This window comes from Heliangelus exortis, chromosome 2 (assembly GCF_036169615.1).
Source record: "Heliangelus exortis chromosome 2, bHelExo1.hap1, whole genome shotgun sequence".
NCBI classification, from domain to species: domain Eukaryota; kingdom Metazoa; phylum Chordata; class Aves; order Apodiformes; family Trochilidae; genus Heliangelus; species Heliangelus exortis.
In genome coordinates this window covers 107,750,433-107,769,048 of record NC_092423.1, presented here as the reverse complement: position 1 = coordinate 107,769,048, position 18,616 = coordinate 107,750,433, and the positions used below count along the sequence as shown (strand labels likewise).

Here is an 18,616-nt window from a genome sequence, read left to right as displayed (position 1 = left end):
AGGAAGCTGGGAATGTGGCTCCTAAGAGGAAACATGTTCTCTGCTTTCCTGAGGTATAATTTAAGGATGTAAAAGAAAGGAAATGCATAAACAGTCTGCCCAGCTGGTAAGGTCCTGCCAGCAAAGTTGGCATAGGGATGACCTGGCTGTTTCTGGACACTGAACAACTTTCCTACCCTGAAGCAGATGTTCAGGCACATAGAAACCATACAGTTAAAAATAAGTCTGGAACTTCACACCTGTTTTCCTAATGGGAGAAGAGAATAAAGAGAAAGCAATTGTAAAGGATGCGGTCTCTATTTAATCGGCAAAAAAAAAAAAAAATCTGTGCTTTCCCTTCTGTGCAAACCTTGAGAAAGAATTTTTATAAAATCTGAGCTGAAAAGTGGTATGTTTTGAGTTGATAGTTATCTGGATAATGATGCTTTTTGTTAATCTTCTGCTTAACTCTGGTGGATGAAGCTGGGAGTTGGGTTTCCGTATGAACTGAGTAGCAGGTGCAGAAGAAAGCAAGCATTTGTCACTACTGTCACATCTTTGCAAGGAATGATGCAGTCACCAATGCAGCTATCCCGTGACTTCACCTGTATCATAGTGCATTCTAGTAGCAGATAAAAACTTCTGCAGAGAAGTACAATCCTTAGGGCTTAGAGGATTTGAAAATGATTTCACTGCATACATCTTTTTTTCAACTTTGGGTGGTGATTTCTTCTGCCATTGGGTTCCCTTTGTCTCAAGTGTGTCCTCTTTTATATTATTTCATGGTCTAAATCTGCATGGGAATTCAGGAAAGAAGAATTTGCCATGTGCTTCCTACGATTAATCTAAGAGATCTCTTTTTGACTGTCACTTTTTGCATCTGGGGACTGGAGGGGGAACTGTTAAAAATGAGCTAATATGGCAGACAAGGCAAAAATTATTATTATCTTCTGTAAATACAGAACGCAACCGATAGGGATGTAAAGCAGGGCTTTTGATAGATCATGTGTGTTTGGGGAAGGAGCTGCAGAGAAATTCATCACAGGATGATGTCATCTGAATTTTTGGAAGCCCAAACAGATTTTTTTAATTTTTTTTTTTTTTTCCCTGGAGCCCAGCGTTTGCTGCACAAAACAACTGATAGGAAGTGTGGTAGGAATTCTTTGGTCAGAATCCTCCCCATGGAAACCAACACATTTCATGTCTGGGAACAAGAGCTGGTCACGTCAGTGCTGCCTATTAAAGCAACTGACATCACAGATGTCTTAAGCTTCAGCTGAACTACTGTATCAATTGGTGCCAATAAGAAAATAAAACCATGCTATTTAAGCTGTGTATAACTCTGTTTATATAGAGAATGTAATTTGTGTGTTTAATATAGCCTGTGATCCAAGACAGTAATTCTGCTGTGTCAGGACAACACAGTTCTGTGAGCTTTGAAACTTCAAGGAGTGGAAAAACTGGCTTTTTTTCCTCTGTCGTGAGCAGTTCTGCAGAGATTTTCTGTTCTCTGTTGGCAGAGATTAACTTGTTTCAGTATGTGTATGTGTGTGTGGGAAGCTATTAACACTAATGGCAAAGGTAACCATTATTAACTGGATAGGAGAAGCGTGGGTACTTAACTTCTCATTTTGAAGGACCCAAGCATTAGAGGGAAGCTGAAGCCTGTACTTTCTTCCCTCACAGCTTTATGTACAGAAGTGAAGTTCCATTTCTTCTGCTCGTTCCCTTTGCTGCAGGTGAGGCTCAAATCTTCTTTCAAACCAGAGCACACTGTTTGATCCCAAAGGTGAGCAGAGCAGGGGCAAGGAAGGAAATGCAGTGTACATGTGTATTCTGTACAGGGACCTTCATGAGTGTCCTCAAATTAGGAATGCCCGGCCAGCAAGCCACCTGTCACAAAATCTACAATACTGACATGCTGTTGTCATCCTGGCTGGTTGATAGCCTGTGTTGAGTAAGAAGGACCTGTTAAATCTGAATGTTAAGAGGGCTCTGCTTTTTGGAGGAGTCACCTTCACACCATGCTCTTTATATATTTGTCACTGTTTCAACCTTTTCCAGTTCATCTCACATGAATTGTGTGTTGGATTAGACTGGGGATAGCCAGCCAAGGCTGGCTGGCTTTATTTGGGTGGCTGAAATAATTCAATCTTGCTGCGTCTGTTCCTTACTGCCTTGTTTTGTGGTGCTCACCTGATCCCTCTCAGTGTGTGTGTGGAGCTGCTCATGATGTGAAAGGTACCATTTTTGTCACAATGGCTGCACGTGTGCATGCAAAAGGAAGAGGAACCTGTGATTAGAATGCACAGTCACATCTGAAGGTTTCTGAAGGTCTTCATCAAAGTTATGAGAAGTTCACTTGTTCTCTTCTGCAAGAACAACAGGTTTGTTTAATTTCATTATTTTTATTTTCTTTTTAACATTAATAAACTTTTGAACATAGGAAAGTGTGAGATGCATGTCTGTGCAGGAAAGAGTGTTCCTCAGGATGCTCTAATTGGGGAAAGCTGTCTCTGCTAAAATTCCCCATATGTCTTTGCATTCCCAAACTCAGAACATAAAGGCTGTGTGGGCCCTGTAAAGCTTAATGGGAAAAGTGGAACCTTTGTGTTAGATGGATGGACAGGGTGGCTTACATAATCAAGTTCTTCGGCTACTGGGTACCTGATAATTTAAGTGCTAGGGTTCAAAGTGTGTGGTGGGAAATAAAACATTTCCTACACAAATGGCATTCTTATCTTAGATATTCTTGTGTGTGACTTGGAATCCCAGAACCAGCTGCTGGGAAGGATGTGTCCCTCAGAATTGGTATAAGGCTACAGCATATCCTGGGGTGTGGGATGAGAAACTCTGAGTAGGAAAGAGACTTGCAGTGTGATATTAAATAAGCTGTGACTTCCTCTAGACATTGTTGGATGGGGGAAATGGTCATTACTTGAAACTGTTCATGGTATCAGTTTTGTGTGAAGTGCTTTCAGATCCTCCAGGAGGACAGCTGCTATGGAAACATAATGTGAATTTAGACAAACTTTCTAACAAAAATTCATGGAGAACCTGAGTTTTACTTTAGGCGGGTAGTGTCTTAAAATGGTATGTAAATAGAAGAGAGACTGATATTTATTATAAGACCTAGAATCCGTATGTTCCTATCGAAAAAAACACTATCTGATTCTGAAAAAGAGGCTGAGATGCACTTGAAATCCTAAGAGCTTTGGATGGGTTGGTTTCCTTTTTGTCCCTTTGATTCCACTGTCCCATTGCAGGAAGCCTGTGGATGCCTGTAGGTTACCTGTGTTTCTCTACTGGTGTGGTAGAACCCACACTGTAAAGATAAATAGTGAGGACCCAAACATCTGCAGGAGCTCTTCTGGATGGATGTTTGGGAGCAATGTGCTTGTACTGCCTTCCCAAGCTGGGAGCACAGCACACAGACTTCTCCACAGCAGACAAGTCTGGTTGATGCTGTGTGCTTACACTCCTGCAGTCATCCTGCTGGGTGTGGGAATAAGTCGTAGCACTAGTAAGGAAGGAGAGGAATGAGGGGGAGACCGTGGTGGAGGCCAGGAAGCAGGAGACAATAGCAGCAGCAGCAGCCTGGGTGGCAGTGGAGGGCAGGAGCAGGAAGAGGTGGTGGGAGCAGGGGCTTCCCTGCGGGGAGATGGGGAGATGCTGGCCTTGCAAGGACAGGAGTGAGGCACTCTGCCAGTCCTGCTCAGGGACCAGGGCTCTCAGTTCTCACCAGTAACTCTCTCTGAGCAGCGAGTGGTTCTCAGTACTCTGATGCCTAGGGAAATTCCTGGTACCATTTTAACAAAAAAGTTGTTTTGCTGATCGGCAGTGCTGGTTTAAAACTTTTAACGACTGGAATTAGTCTGTCTAGAAGAAAGAGACATATGGCAAGCAAATGGCCCCTTTTAATGAGCCTCCCACTCAGCAGTTGGCTGCTTATCCAGTTTGTGTGTGGCACAGTCTTGGAGCAGCATCTTATTGCCAGAAAAGAAATAAATAAATAAATCCAGCAACCTTTGGGTGGGTTTTCTTTCATGGAGAGAAGGAGCAGATCATAATGTAATTACTACAGAAAGATAAAGCCTTACATTATCTTCTTCAACAATTTATTACCAAAACTTGGAGAAACTGTTCCAGAACCTAGTTTAAAAAGTTGGAAAGCACCCAGTTCTCTACCTCTCAGTGGTAGTTGGGTACCATATGTACCTTTTTCACTGCATGTGAGCTTTTCTAATGATAAATAAAATAAGTAACATAATGTCTTACTTCTGAAAGTCGCAGTAGTCTAAAAGGCTGCAGTAAGTGATTACAGCTGGTCTAGAAAACCCTATTGAAATAGGTGTTATTAAATACTTGATGGAAAATACTGTATTTGGTAGCAGATTTTAGGGTTGGAGGATTCATGGGACCATTGTTCCTAAAATGTAGGTACCATCAGTATGAGAATGTAATATTTATGATGACCAATCTCTACTGTAACAGTTCAATGACTGATCTAAGAGAAATCTGTTGCCAAGGTGTGGCTCAGAAAGGAGTCAGGCAAGTAAAAACATAGTTATGCCCAGCTTCCTCATGTAACATTGTGATTTCAGATGGACTTGTAGCAAGGTCAGGCTGTCCTTCAACACTTAACCTTGCCTGCTGAAGAATATCCAGTGCTACAGCAGTGACTTAATAATGGATCTGACATTGATGTTTGTTCTCACGTTGGAGTTGGTTTGTATGTAGCCAATAGAAAATACCTATATAGCAAATAAAGAATACTCTCTGTCATCCTGCTATGAAGCTCTGCCTCATCTGATGTGCAGTAGTGCTGCACTTTTCTTTCTCACTGTGATTTGTAACACTTCTCCCAGGTTCTTGAAAGCACAAAGCAGTTTGCCACCCTCTCTGTGCAGCTGGGGCTACCTCAGCTAGAGAGGGAGGGCTGCCTGTGCAGGCTTGGGCTTTGAGCTGTGCCACCACAAGATGGTTTAGTTGGAGCCTGTGTCACTGTAAGAAAGAAGTTGATCAGGTATTTCTGCAAGAAAAAGAGAGCTGTGGGTCAAACTTGTTGCAGCAGGAATGCCTTTAAGAAGAGTGGGAGGCACTGGGGTTCACTGGTGTGGTGTCAGCAGCAGTGTCCCAAACCCCTCACTGGGGACAGCTTACTCTATCTTTAGTTGCCATGAATAAAATTCTTGTTGCTCTTTCAGAAGGGGAAGGGAAGCTATTAGCAGCAACGGCTGTGCACATCCAGCTCTTTTGATAAGATATGAACTAGCAATTGCAACTTAAAATAACTTCTCCCAGTCCATCCCGTTAGCCAAGCAGTTGTTATCTAAGCAGCCTGGAAACAGAGCTGTGCCACTTCTCCTGGTCACCACCAGTTCTAGTGTCTGACAAACTGGTTCACAATGTGGGGATGAGCTTGTCAGCTGGCTAACACAGCCTGAGTGTGTGTTGGGTTTGGTTTTGTTTTGTTTTGTTTTACATAGCCTGTTAATTTGCAGTCTGGCAGGCTTTCTTCCAACTGCATTTGTCTAGCGGTGGCTCTTGAGAAGTTCTTCCTCCCCAGACCTTGTCTGGAGAGATGCCAGCTGAGCTCCTAAGTACAGACCTTTTCTATGTCAAAATGCTGGTGGCCAATTACAGCAGTACAGTATGTAAGGGAAGAGAGAGAAGGCATCCAGCACTCCGTATTTGCCAAGGCATATTATCATAGCAAGGTGTGAGTAATAACCACCATATATATATATATATACTCACACATACACACAAATGCCAGATCTCACTTTTATTTGATTTCCAAGATATTTGTATGCCAGAAACCAGACTGCTTCCAGATACCTCTTTTTCATGTGCGAACAGTAAAAGCTATTCAGTGTGACTGGGTTGAACTTTTTCTGAGGGAAAGTGTAAATATTTTTTTATAAGGAAGTTATGCTCTAATGGGCAAGTTACTGAAAAAGTGATACAGCAGAAATGTCTACCTTATCTTACCAATATGGCTGAGCTAAACTGTGTTTTTTGCTTTTGGGATCTTGGTCTTGCTAACTGTAACTGGTAAAAAATTTTCCCAGTGACTTATCCATTCCTATCTAGGTATCTAGTTTATTTTCATTGTCTTATATTCCTCTGAAAAAAGGGTACATTAAATTTAATGCTACCCAAAAGCACCCTTTTGATTTTTCCATATCTCTGGTTGCTCAAAAATAGCCAGAAGAATTCTCTTTTACATGCAGTTTTCAACAAAACTACAGTGCTTCAGACACTTCGAGCTAAATGAAATACTGAAATCAATGCCACAGATTTTAAGAATACAGAATGAAAGTAAATTGTGTGCTCTGGGGTCATGAGGAAAGAAGTTGTATGCTGTGTGATTCCTGTATGACAAATTGCCACAGCTTGTATACATCTGAGTGGGTGTGTAAGGAAGCTGGCGTTTCCATTAAGAAGTTTCTGCAAAGGAAGGCTGTAGTTAGTCCTTTCCATTTTGAAAAAGCTCGAAGGGGAGCGGGGTGTAGGGAGTTGAGTCTTAGAATTTGAAACCCAGTAAGTGTTTAAGGCCAATGAAAATCAAATTTCTCTTCCTCAAGTTTTGAAAACAACCAATATAGGAATGCTTTGAAAGGATTGTGCTGCCTAAATCAGTAGCACAAAGTACGTTCCTCCCTTGTCTAGGACAAGTCTACCTCTTCAAGGTAAGAACATTTTCAGCTTTAAATACCTGTGTGCTCATAAGCTGCTGTGATGGATAGGAGCTGGACTGCCTGCAGGAACCCTTAGGTTGAAGGGCCTGTGTCACAGGAACCAAATGGGTGCTTTATGTGCATATTTCTCATGTTCTCTGTTGTGTGTGGTGATGATTGGTATTTGATTGCTTTCATAGCTCATGGTTACTGGTCCAGTCACAAGGACATTTAGATGCATTTATAAAATAAAGTGGAGGAGAAAATAAGCATTACAGCTTGAGGCCTCACTTTGGGCAGCAGTAAGTCTGCTTCTTCCCAATCTGAATTGAAAGTTTCAACTGTTGCCTTTTGAAAAGCAACCCTTGAGCAATACCCAGTCCTGTTCATAGTGCAGTTGGATCAGTTTAAAACGCTCTATTTTTAAAGGCTGATCTAGTTGTTTGTAAAGCCCAAGACCTTGTGTGGATAGCTATTTGGGAAACTAAAATGAAGGACCTGGTCGGTTAGCATTTGCCCTAGGCTCCAGTATCATTGGCTTCAAAAGAAATCAACAATGGAAACAACATGGGTTGGTTTTGGCAGATGAGGCTTTTTGTTTCTTGCTTGTCTTAGTTGAAGGGATAATCTTGGGAATGGAGACAAAATACTTCGACTAGCAGTGCTATAAATGTTAGTTTCCCCTCCAGGAATTCTCTGTACTGAACAAATAAACAAACAAACAGAGATGTTTAAAAAATTTATCTCTTTATGGGAGGAAGCATTAAAACAAATAGAAACACACCCTTTTACCTATGTCCTCAAATGATTGCTCTGAAACGGATTTAAAAATAACCTTCTGTGTTTTTTTCTTATATTTGTGGTCTGTTTGTGGCATGCTGCAACATCTCCATAAGGCTGCATGCTAGAGCATGTCATATCGTGGCTTCTTATGCCAGATGAGTTTCACAGGTCAGTTAAGGTTAAAATTAGCAAATGCTGTAAATGAGAAATTTGTCTTGAATGATTGATTGTTTTTGTAGGTCCAGGGCTTAGTAACCCATACAAGATAGCTCTTCACCAGGTATACTTTTTATCTGAAAAAAGCTCATCGGTCTTTCATGTTGGCAGTTCCTCACTGGAGAAGAAAATACTTTGTTCTCTGCCATGGAAGGAGAGTGGTTATGGCTCCTTTGTGACATCAGAACTTTTGGGTAACGTTTGGAATAAGTGAAAACTTAAAGAGCACCAGGGAGAGATAAGATGAAACTCTTCATAGCCGGCCTCTCAGATCAGAGGAAAGCTCTATGGTCTCTCTGTTAAAAGTAATTTTGCAGGAATATGTAATACTTCAATACTTCCTGAACTGAGCCATGATTCCCCCTCCCCTCCTTTTTTTTTTTCTTTTTTTTTTTTTTTTTTTCAGGAGAGTAATGAAGGACCCCCTAATTTGAATGGGAGCAGAGCTAGATTACTAATGAGGGCTTTAGAGAAGAGCCTGCTTCTGACTAATTGCAAATACTTGTCTTGTCTTCTCTGCTTTTCTGCTGATTCTGCCATGGTTCAAAAAGTGAGGATTTTAAGGAAGCAATGTGAATGACTTCTAGTTAGTTGAACACAATGCCCTGGATGTAGGGGGTCACTTTCATGAGAGAAGGCAGAGGCTACAAATGGCAGGGTTTTGAAATATTTTTCAGAAACAACTGAGATGGAAAAGCCCATTGCCTTAAACTTTGAAGCTTAATCTAGCATCTATAAAAGAATGTCCCAGCTATAGCCTTTCAGAAATAAATTATGGAAAAATGAGTTTAATGTCTAGGGGTTGATTAAGCTGATACAGAAATGAGGATGCTTATATTTGTTTAGCTGATTCCATGTTTAATGTATTTCAGATGTAATGGCAGCAACACCAACAAAAATGTGATTACATATCAAATGTAGTTTGGTTATAACAGCAGCAACAACAAAAATGTAAACCTACATGCTCAGGACATATAAGTGCAGTTATTAATTTTAAATGTAGTATGTTAGTCACTTCTAACTGCCCACAGCAGTTATTTGTGGGTGTTGGGTTTTGGAGCACCAAATCTGGGTTCCTTACTCTTAGTTGCTATGGCTCAAGAACATCGTAGGAGTGGAGAACAGCATAAATGTGTTTTCCACTGGAAAGAGCAGGTGCAAGAGCATATACAAAGGACTTGTATTATTAAATAAGAGCACCTCTTCTTGTAAGGGTTGGACTGCAGACTGTTTGAACCATATCCAATCAAATATTTGGAAACAGTTGCTCTCAACTGTTGTTTTTCTCTCTTCCCTTTCAGTGGATACAATTGCATGTATTAAAACTAGCTGATAATGTTCAATTCAATAACTTTTTAGTTTAGAGAAGAAAGCCAAAACTATCCAAAAGAACCCAAAATGAAACAACAAAAAAAAACCCCACATGCTGAGTTGCTTTCTATAAGTAGTCAAATTACTTGTTTTCACAGCCATGTAAAATTCCTGGAGTTTTTTATTGTGAATGGAACATGCACAATCAGAAGTTAAAAAAAAATCCCAGAGTGATGTTTCTATGGCTGTCTTTCAGTCTGGTGGTACATATTTTTTTTTGGAGTTTTTTGGTTTTATTTTTTCAATTTCTTTTACAAACATTTTGACATGGGAGCTATCACTTAAGATTTGTGGAGACCTAATAACTACAATGTCTGGCTATTCCAGAATAGCCAAACTGTTCCAACTAATAGAGATGACAAAATTTTGTCTGCAAACAGTTACAGAGGCAGACCAAGATGGAAATCAGACTTTGGGTGTCAACACCAGTATTCTTTTAAATTGTGTAAACAACCAGACAGATTATTCTTAGCAATGATTTACAAACCCATTTGATTTGATTGCATCCAGACTATAATGCAGCTTTTCCCTCTCAGTTGCAAATCAGTTATTTTGTCAGTAGATGTTGTTAGGTTGCTGTTTGGTTTTTTTTTCTCCCATTTTGAGCTTGTGTGTGGTATCATCTTAATGGTTTTGACTGCTCAACAGACTCAATGTTAGCTAACACAAAATTCAAGTATGTGAGGAACAGCTGAGAGATTGCTAAACTCCTAAAGAGATTTGGTACATTCCCCTGAAAGCAAGCAAGTGAGCATTTCTTTTATGCTTGGAAAATTATTTCATTGAAAAAATTCCCCTTATACTATCAGACTGATTTATCTATTTATTAATTTACTACCTTTTTTTTTTTTTTTTTTTTTTTTTTTTTTTTCCTGCAGATGTATTGGCTTCAGGCATTGGCGACTGACCCGAGTTATATTTGTGGGGTTGATGTGTGTATTGTATTGATTTTGCTGTGCCTAAATATAGCAAAGTCACTTCTGGATTGTTGTCTCCCTCTTGTTTGCAGTTTTTCAGAGATCTGTGTATGTTCTTCTGTGAGTTATGGAGCACCACTGTCCTGGAAGTTCTGTACCTTAGTGTCTGTGTTTTGAGTAGAACCTTTCTGATCTTGAGAACTGTGAAAAGCATCAATTTAAAAAGTATCTTTATGCTGTAATTGACCGGCAGAATTTTTTTAATTATCTTTTTTGAATAGCTGGGAGAGCAGTTTTTAGGCCATTTTAAAAAATTACATCCTTCTTTCATGGTGTGAGTAACAAGACTTACATATTACTTGGCAAAGATCATTATAACTTTTCTAAAACATTATTGGTGTATGGTCTTGTAGTTTATTCTAACACTTCATGTTAGAATAAATCTTCATCAGATCCAAAATGTTATCAGAAGGCTTTCTATGGTTTGCTCAGTTCTGTCAAACTTTCCAGTAAGAGGCTTTCAGGATAAGATAATGGGTTGTTCTTTAAAAAAACGAACTGCTCTCCTGACTAGGAATGTGGTGTTGGAGGTTGCCCATCCAGGGGAAAAAGGAGAACTTCCCAAGTGAAGCAGGAAGGTTGACAAGACTGAAGGCACATAGCAAGAGAGATTCATAACCCTTGTCTATATAAGCAGCTTGTATAAGATGAGAAGCTTTGTTTTTGTACACCAGATGTTGCAGACTGAGACAATAGAAGATGAGGAGGAATTTCTGACTCGGGCTGAAGGATTCATTGTGGGGTTGTGCTAGAGAGACCCTGAATTAAGGACAATAACTAAACTGGCCTGATCCTGAACTGAGAAGTGATACAGAACTGATACTGAAAAATACTTAGTGTCTGGATAGTGAGGAATATTTGTGAGAAGAGTTGTAATTTGGCAATAAGTTGCAGTGTATTCTTGGACAGATAAACTAGCAGGTGATCATGTATTGCAGTGGAAAGTGCCTGTCCAACCATTAATGTCTCACATGTAGCAACAGCAGCTCTTGGTGTTGGCGTAGCTATGGAGTCTGAATCTGAGCTCCATTCCTGTGCCCCAGGCTGTGGAGCATCAGTTCCACAGAGGTGTCCCACTACAGGCATCTGTCCCAGTGGGATTCTGCTGCCACAGAGCCAAGGGAGACACCTGTTAAAAAACCCTTGAATGCTATTTCTGTTTGGTAAACAGAATGTAAAGCAGTAGGGGAAGTAGTAAAGACAGTAATTTATACTCTTAAATTCATGATGTAATCAGGATGCTTACAAGAGGGGATTTTGTAACTGTCTTTCCTGTTTTATTACTATTTTCTTGTATTGCAAAACTCTTCCTATTACCGGATCTGTTTGTAGCTGTGTTTGTTTTTAGGGTCTGGGACTTTTCTTTGAGGCACAAATTGTAGTGTTGATGTCTAGTGTATTTAGATTACAGCCATTTTGCCATTTTTGAGTTCTTGAAAAATTCTAGTCTACAATTTAACATTCTCTGAATCTGAATAATACAACCACCTTCTTTCAAAAGAACAAGCAACCTGGATAGTTCATTTCCTCTCAAAATGCTCACTTCCCTACCATTTTTCAGGCCTTTCTGCATACTGCTGAAGCTAACTGGCAAAATCCTTTCATTTGATCTGTATACTGACTGCTTGCACATGAATGTAAGTTTGACTAAGCAGTTGCTTGCAGCCTGCTCTGCTTCTAATTGACAGAGGGTTTTTTTTTTTCAGAATTGAAATTTTAACTAACAAGGTTAAAACATACAGTTAAAGGATATGGATGAAAATTTGTCAATTATTGCAGTCATAATATCTAACTGGGCCTTTAAAGAAAGTCAGCTGCTGATTTGTTTCAAAGATTTTCTCTGGCAGTTTATTGTTTCTATTTCTTTAACAGAGGTGGGAAAGGTGGTTGGGATGGATCTTTTTTCCCTCCTCTTGGAACCTAATACACTCAGAAGTACTCAAGTGTTATTCCAGCAACTTGTCTTCAAAAACATAGCATACTAAAAAAATTCTAACCTTGTGCTGCAGAATGCTAAAGGCATCCAGAAAAAACAGTTACGTAAGTTCGGAAACCTCTGATTTGAATGAAACTGCAACTGGTCTTAAGCTGTGTGGCTACTTCCAAATTTAATTAATATTCTCACAAGCTGGGATCAATCAGCAGCCTACAGCTCATTTTTTTACATCTAATGCTGTTTAAGGAAAAGTATCTGTATCACACATTTAATTTCAAACCTGGTTTAACTAGCTAGGCAGCACAACAATCCTTTATTATTTTGTCTTTGTAGAGCAGCTATGATATCTTAACCACCATTCAGATATATAGGTAAACAGTATGGTGGAAAACTTTCATCCTGCTAAAGACAAGCAAGAGAGAAACGGGGAAGGGGAAGAGGAGATGGCAGCAGTGTATACACATTTAGGACTCACTTTAGAGCTGCGCTGATCTTACTCAAATGTCTATGTGATGACTTTTTATATTTTTTTTTTTTTTAATTTTTTTTTTTTGTAAGCTGGCAACCTCTTCCCCAAGTGAGTGATGCTTCCTGCCTTCCTTTCTTGGTAAGGAGCCTGCGTGTTCTGCCAAAAAGCAGCTGTCACTTGACACAATCTGTTCTGTGCTCTGGCGTAGGCTGGCTGCTCAAAGGGGAGCTCTGTTGATTCTTACACATTAGGAGATTAGAGAGTGACTTCAACCTCCCTTGGTTATTAGGGCTTAAAGACCAGCTGGAGAATGAAATATTTGGAGCCTGTTTCACCAGCTTTCCACAGTGAAGTGGGTCAGGGTTATGTGTTGAAGGGAGAGGAGGGGTGGTGTGCTATTCTGACAACTACAGATGCTCTAAGTGTATCGTGGTTGATAGAGAGAGGGGGAAATTGAGGGGGGAAATATTTTTAAGAGTTTATGAAGTGGAATTTTTGCTTTTGTTTCTTTGCAAAGGTTGAAAGGTCTGTGTACCTCTGTGTTATAGATGTGTATGTGCATATATAAAGATAGGCACAGGTATACACAAACACATCTGTATCTATGAAGCTATTCTTATTATTTACTGACACCTCTCATAGTGACTCTTAGCAGTTCAGAGTTGTATAATGCTGCTCCTGGCCAGTTCCTTGTTACAGAGAACGGAAAAATAACAGGGTAGTAATACCAACCTTCCTTACAAGTGACAAGTGAAGGAAACATATAGCTCTGCAGAACAGTAAAGCCTGTGTGGAAGGGGGTGAGCACCAGAATTGCATCCTAAGGCCTAATTGCAAAGAGTTTCCAAGTTACAAGAGACATGTACATGTGAGCTTAATTCTGTGAAATAAGACTTAATTACTAAATGGCAGTGCAGTGATTTTGCCATTTAAGTTGTCTGAGAGATCCCTTGAAAATGTTTCCTCAGGACAACTTTAAGAAAGCCAGTAGTGCTTACCCTATTTTTATGTAATTGTTTTACTTAATGCTTTGTTTCAGTGATTTCTCTATTGACAGTAAGAAAATAACACCTTCTGGGCAATATTAATGAAATTTTAACTGAAGGGCAGCATGGCTGATGGATACGAGAAGAAACAGTTACCCTTTGATATTTTCATATTCCTAAGGTTGAATGAAGAAAGATTACATAAAAAATGATCTTAAGGTATCCTTACATTTGCAGTGCATATAGTCTTAAATTTAGGAGAATTTGTGATAAATATATCCTTTTTCTGTTTAACATTTATGTTTCCATGTGGTGCTTTCTAGTTAATGTACAGTGATTTGAGAATGTGAAAAATCAAACTTTGCTTTTTATTTAGGGCTCTCCAGTGATCTTATAGGAAATGTAATTATATAAAATTTGATCCATTTATTCTGTCAGAAAAGCTATTGCAGACAATGTGTGAACTACTCAAATCTTGGAAAAATATGGAAAATTGTCAAAGAATGCAATGGCTTAATAAAAATAAGTAGTCTGTTTAATTACAGCCTCATGATAAAACATTGAACTGTGGCACTTTAATAAATGAAGAAAGTAGTGGTCTTCATCTCCTTCAAGTTATGAAACTGAACTTTGTCACAATCATTCAGAAATTTCATGAGTTCTGCAGACATTGTCCCTGAATGTTTCAGCTGTTCAACATTTCTAGAGATCATGAGATCAAATCCTTCTCACCTCTCTCCCTGTTCATTCTCTTCTTCCTCTAAGGCTATTTAGTTTGTATAATTTCTTGGAACAAAACCCACTGACAGCAGTCTGTGAAGTAGATTTATTAAGCAAATACAGTAGCTCGTTCTGTGGCTTCCTTTCCTGTATCATGCCTGTGACCCTTGGAGTTTTTCCAAGATAATGTCAGTCATTTGATAGTGGGATACATAAATTATGATTATGTGAAACTGAACATCTTAGACTTCATTCATTCATTGCTATGCTACACAAATCTCACCAAGTTAACTAGTTCCTAGAGGTGTTTGGTTCCAAAGCAGAAGGTTTTTTTAAGTCATTGCCTGTGGGACAACCTATTAGTTGGTCTTTGGAGAACTAGCAGGGTGGTGACACTGTTCTGCTGCTTGTTTCCAACTTTTGCCTAGGAGCTGAATGAAAAAAATTTGGGCTACCCCAGTCATACAGAACCAGTATAGTGAACTCATTATATTGGTGGACAAACTTGTGCAGTTGGAGTGGCAGATCTTATCTGCTCTTGAAGATATGAAGGCTTCTAATATTATTTCTTAGACCCATAAATATTTTTTTCAGTGGCAATCAAGATACTTCTGTGGCCAGTGTAAGGAGTGTAAGGCTAATAACAAAAAAACCTGCTTCTCACAATCTTATTAAATGAAGTTGGTGGACCATGAACAGCCATTACTGCAGAGGGAGAAACTTGGAAGTCTTCCCTCAAAGCTTTCTTGGTCCTGAGCTGTGTCTACTCAGCATATCCTTCTTTAAGCCCCTGCGGGAAAATATAAGGCAATTGGTAGAAAAATGAAATGCAAAGCAAAGCTTAAGAGTCACACCTCACTCATTAAACATTCTTGAAATTTGTACTTTCTCTTTAAGTAATATGACAATTATCTACCAGTCCTCCAACCAGTTTTAAGAGACTGGTCTTAAAGGGTATGGTACTTCTCACCCTGTTCTGCAATTGTAGGTGTGATCTGCTAGGTCCTAGATAGTCCTGAAAATCTTACCCAAAGGTGCCTGTTGGGTGCATTTTCACTTAGGTCCTGTTTCAAAGAACATAAACGAAAATAGACTTGAAATGGTGACAGAGGTGGAGCAGACCTGGTGAGAACAAAATGCTGATGCCTTTCATGTGATGGTGAAAATAAGAAACACAGCAGAGCAGAAGGACAAAATTGGGTTTTGGTCACTAGATATGTTGATTGCTATCAGTTCTCTGCCAGTCTCATTCTTCCCTAGTGGGTGAGTAGGACATACAGCGTTCATTCTTCTTTAGGTTATTTTATATATAAAAACTATAGCTGCTGTGCAGGCTGAAGCATGCTTACGTCAAGCAAAGGACTGTGCTAGTCTAACTTAGATAATGAAGCTTCTGTTTATGAGGACTCTTGATTGCGTATTGACTCAGTGATGCTTAGCTGATTGAGATGACACTAAATTAAAGTGCTTTAATTTGCATATTACTTCCGGACTATGGAAGAATAGCTATAACAACCAAGTACTTACTTGTCATGTCATTACTCTGATGCATAAATTTCCTGTAGTGTGTGTACGTGTTACCTTTTACTTAACAAGAATGGTTATGAGTAAATTTCCCAGCTCAGTTTTTCTGGTGACTTGATTTGATTGGAGTTTTCGCTTAAGGTGGTGTTTGGGGCTAAATGGTTTGGCCTTATGATTTTCAAGTAGTGGATGACAAATCAGAGTCTGTGGTGGATGCTGATTTCTACCAATAAAAAGCATTGTTGGGGGCCTGCCAGAACATTCAGTTATCTATCTTTCCCCAGGTGTGTTTTGGTTTGTGAATTCTCTTACTTCACTGTGTGCTTCCTAAGGGCTTTCCTGGAGACTCTGATGTTGCTTGTAATCTTATAAATCAGTTTATAAACACATTTAATTAAAAACTGGATAATAACCTAAGGTGTGTGTAGGTAATTATGACTGTCCTGCAGCAAATGAGAACGATGCCTGACAACATCACATGGTGGATAAACATAAGTAGACTTACTAAAGCATCCAAAAGAAGCTTAAACTTGCTGCTTGTCCTCTTTCTGAATTGAAGTTCAAAGCTCCAGGCTTGCATCTGTTGCATCAGTTCACATTCTGAGGCTGGAAACTGAAGAATACATCCCATAGTATATATTAACAGTTCAGGGTGAAAATCATGTTAGAATGAGTTTTACCTGGTGGCAGTGGTAGAGACCCTAATCAGAACTACAGCTGTCCCACCACCTCTTTTGAAGGATGGGACGGGGTTGGCTTAGACAAAGGTTGGCCATGTGGCCCAGGTTGCAAAGCCAGCCTGGCTCTGTGGGGAGGGTGCTCTCTCTTCTCTGATAAAATGAAAGGATTGCTGGGCAGATGATGGGGGCCTGAACTTTTAAATCTGATTGCATAAACCTGAGCCTCTTCCCTGCTGAGACCATTGAAGAGCTATGTCCTCCAATTGTGTCTTTGGAGAATAGAGGTTGCTAATGCTTTCTGATCAAAATTAACCCTTTTGTTGAAGACTCATTTTGTTTTTCCTGTAAACTATAGGGTAATTCTCCTTTGCTGGTTACACAGAGGCTGATGCAAAATCCTGTGGTGCCTGTGTACGAAATGTGACAATCGTTGGGAACTGGTTATCCTGGAAATCTTGGTAGACTACAGATCAAAAACATGAACATGATGGTCCAGGTTCTCTTTCCAGTTCCAGGTTTCTGCGGATACAATATGGGACTGGAAAGAGACACCTGGGCATATACATTTTCATGGTTTTTTGTGGGTGGACTGCTCACCAGATAAGGAATTGGTTGGATGGTCACATCCAGAGAGTAGTGTTTGACAGCTCAGTGTTCAGATAGAGATCAGCAGAAAGTGGGGTCCGTACTGGGACCAGTACTGTGTAATATCTTAACCCTGGTATCAGTACAGGTGAAGGGATTGAGAGCAGCCCGGTGGAAAAGGATTTGGGTGGATGAAAAGCTGGACGTAAGCCAGCAATGTGTTCTCTCAGCCCAGAAAGCTGACTGTATCCTTGGCTGCATCAAAAGAACCATGGCCAGCAGGTTGAGGGAGGTCATTCTGGCCCTGTACTCTACTCTGGTGAGACCCCACCTGGAGTGCTGTGTCCAGGTCTGGATTCCTCAGCACAAGAAGGACATGGAACTGATGGAGGGAGCCACTTCAGGGAAGAGCCACAAAGATGATCAGAAGGCTGGAGCACCTCTCCTATGAAGACAGGCTGAAAAAATTGGGATTGTTCAGCCTGGAGAACAGAAGGCTCAAGGGAGATCTTATTGTGGCCTTCCAGTTCCTGAAAGGGGGGATACAGGAAAGCTGGGTTAAAGTTTCTAAGTAGCGGCTGTAGTGACAGCACAAGGGGTAGTAGTTTTAAAATAAAAAAGCATAGGTTCAGACTAGATATAAAGAAGAAATTCTTTCTTGTGAGGGTGGTAAGACACTGGAACAGCCTTCCTAGAGAAATGGTAGATGCCTCATCCCTGGAAACATTCAAGGTCAGGTTGGATGGAGCTCTAAGCAATCAGATCTAGTGGAAGATGTCCTTGCTCACTTCAGGGGGGTTGGACAAGATGACCTTTAAAGGCTCTTTCTAGCCTGAACCATTCTATGATTCTGTCTCTCTGGTGCCAAAATGCCAGTGGAAGTTTGAGATGTCAGAGGGCAAATGGCCTTTGGCTAGCACGCTGAGCAGTTTCAGTCCTTTCTCTGTAAATCAAATAAATGGCAGTTTTTTGGGTAGAAGTCTAAGCTCTGACTTTAATCTTGGCTGATGATTTAAAACCTGGAATGGCTTCTTTCTTCTTTCTCTGTGGAAAAACTAAGGAGGAAGGAAAAACTCAGGCAGAGAGGGATGGTAGCTGTAGTGTTTGTAGATACGTTGTTTCTCTGCAAGCAGAAGTTATAAAGGGACGCATAATATTTTCATTAGACCAGCTGGAATTTCACAAGATGCAGTTGGAAAAGGCAGGCAGGCTCTCGGGTACATGGTCCTTTGGGAGAAACAGCTATTTTTGCACTGCACGGGAAGGATGAGACACATGGAGTCCTTGTTGGGAAGAAAAAGATGGGAGTATGTGAGTACTGAAGTAAGAGGGCAAAATATAGTTTGACTTACAGCAGTACATGATCTCAGCCTCTGATCTCAGCCTTACAGGGTGACTTTACACTGTGTTTTCTGTGTGACCGGGCGTTGTTGTTACTCCATGGATAGCAATGTGGAAAGAACCTGGTTTAGAGGCTGAGAGAGCTGGGGCTGTTCAGCCTGAAGAAGAGGAGGCTCAGGGGAGACCTCATCACTCTCTACAACTACCTGAAAGGAGGTTGGAGCGAGGTGGGAGTTGGTCTCTTTTCCCAGACAACTTTCAACAAGACAAGAGGACACAGTCTTAAGTTGTGCCAGGGGAGATTTAGGTTAGATATTAGAAAGAATTTCTTTACGGAGAGGGTGATCAGGCAATGGAATGGACTGC

The 18,616-nt window shown here is 40.2% G+C and overlaps 1 protein-coding gene across 3 annotated transcripts in view; it reads left to right on the top strand.

Moving 5' to 3' along the window:
* The window catches only part of GAREM1 (GRB2 associated regulator of MAPK1 subtype 1), a 103,510-nt gene that overhangs the window by 32,665 nt on the left and 52,229 nt on the right, over window positions 1-18,616 (top strand). Inside the window, exon 1 of one of the 3 annotated variants that reach the window (XM_071737434.1) lies at window positions 9,759-9,779. The exons of the other annotated variants lie outside the window; for them this stretch is intronic. The gene's annotated coding sequence lies outside the window, so the exon portion shown is untranslated. Of the gene's footprint in view, window positions 1-9,758; window positions 9,780-18,616 lie in introns of those variants that run through there. 3 annotated transcript variants of the gene reach the window in all.